Consider the following 2,386-nt stretch of genomic DNA (forward strand, 5'->3'; position numbering starts at 1 on the left):
CGGTTATGGGTACGGCAAAATATTTTTGAGAATCAAAAAGAAAAATATTTATAATTTATAAATTTATAATAAAATTAAGAATATATAAATAAAAAATTGAGGCGGCTCCACACGCGCTAATGAGATGCGTGCAGGTTAGGAGACGAAAAACTGTAAACTCTTCTAAACGACGTCTTATCGCCTTTGGAAGTTAAAAAATTTTAATGGATAATCATTTGTGATTGAATATGCTATATCCATAAATCTATATATTATTTGTTTTAATAATTACAGCTATGTATGGATATTTTTTATGGAAAATCAATCAAATTTAAAAACGAGGATAAATGTTTAATAACTAATGTTTAATAGGTAAATTAATTAGATGATTGATTGTTTTAAAACAATTTCTAAATAAAATTTGAATTTATTTGTAAGAAATGGCTAAAAAAGATTTATAGGTCAACTTACTTAGAATAAAAGTAAAACAATTAATTTTAAAATGCATGAAAGAGATAGAAAAGAAAATAAAAGACTAAAATATAAGCTGCATATGGTTGTAAAAAAATTTAATATATAGTGTTAGAAAATTAATGAATTGAAAAAGCAATGCTTCAAAAATTGAATTTGTTATAAAAAAAAATTAAAGTATTTTGAATTCAATTAAACGAAATGTCAAGAAATAATCAAATTATAAAAAATATTAAGAAATTTATAGTTGTCATTCATCTATGTTTTCTTCATATTCATTTTATGTTAACTCATATCATATTGGATAAAATTGAAATTTCACTAATATATGTCTTTTAAGTTTTGGTTGTTGACAAATAATCAAAAGTTATGTTGGTCGATGACTTAACACGTCCAAAGACCACATGTCATAAGCAAACTAGTATTTAGTTATTTCTGATGTATGTCACACGTCACGAGTTCAATCCCGGATATATCTTTTGAATTTCACATCGAAGTATGGTGATGAGTACACACACCTTTTAAAAATCCCAAGACTAGGTTCTTCATCATTCCACCTTTTTTAGTACTCCATTAGAAAATGTTGATTTTTGAAACATTTTTTTATGATTTCTACATTTGATGTTTTGCTCAAAATCTTTACATTCTTTTATAAAAATCTCAAATCTTCTTTCCAATACTCAATTGTCTATTTACAAAGCCTCTAAAAGTTATTTATCAAACATGACTTTGTACGTTGTCAAATATTCTGTGGAGAACGAAGAGTGTAACTTTTTTATTTATGGTATCATGATTAAGGTAAATATTAATGATCTTGTTAATCAAATCATGACCACAACTATTTGGTGTCGAAGGTCTAAAATTTATTGATATTTTCAATTATACGTAGGAAGATGATGATGATGATGACTCCTTTTTGTTGGCATTCTCAGACTCTTGGATACACCTTATTATGCATTGTCAACCATGCATGGTAGGTATTCTTCCATCGTTGAAGTTCTAGGTTCTGAAAATTATAGGATGATGAACCTTTTAAGGAGTTAAAAAAAGTTATTTTCCAAGTGTGCAAGTGTGAGCTCTTTCTATCATCCCACTATTGTTAGAGTACAATCTCTTATTAGAGAACTTTAAACTTTTGGTCTCTAACTTCTTAAGGTCACCCATGAAGCTTTTGTTCCATTCAAAAAAAAATTACTTACTTTTTTGGCGACCAACATTACTTTATTTATTGTGATACCTTCTAATGACTAAGCCTTAGTTCCCATAAATAAAATCTCCCATTAAGTTATGATGTTAAAAATAGTTGTAAAGGCCTTAAACAAATTTAAGGATTAAAAGAAATAAATCACATCAACATGAGTGGTCGAGATAACGCGAATTTGACAAAAATTTATCGAACTTTAGCAACCACAAACTGATAATAAAGTTAAAGTCGTGCAGATTTCCACCAAGCTAATGCTTGATTTTTGAGCTAACAATGAGTGTTAGAAAAAGGAAATTATTGTTATGAGCACCCTTTGAACTTTTTTTCAACTATGTTAAGGTTATCACTATTGTTCCATTAGGGAACCATAAATCGATGTAATTGGTGAAATTGTGATCTCGAACGGTGGATTCGATCTCCTTTACGGCAACGCGGGGTGAACTTGCATGGTTAACACTCAAACGTCTAAGTCAGTTCAAGATTCAATATGAGTATAGTGAAAATGGAGGTCAAATATTATACATTGCCCTTGTGTGTGAACTAATTTTATACCTTGGGTCAAGTGGAATCAATTTGAGATGGATTGGGCCTTAGTCCATTGGACCTTTGGTCGGTCTAGAAAAGTTGTCCCAAAGGCTTTGTCAGGTACTGAAGGAGTTAGGGGAAGCCTTAAGTATTATTGACCAACCTCCATAACATGGTCTGATGTGAAATTAAACTAAAACGCTTGAG

The sequence above is a fragment of the Lathyrus oleraceus genome, chromosome 1 (genome assembly GCF_024323335.1).
Source record: "Lathyrus oleraceus cultivar Zhongwan6 chromosome 1, CAAS_Psat_ZW6_1.0, whole genome shotgun sequence".
NCBI lineage: Eukaryota > Viridiplantae > Streptophyta > Magnoliopsida > Fabales > Fabaceae > Lathyrus > Lathyrus oleraceus.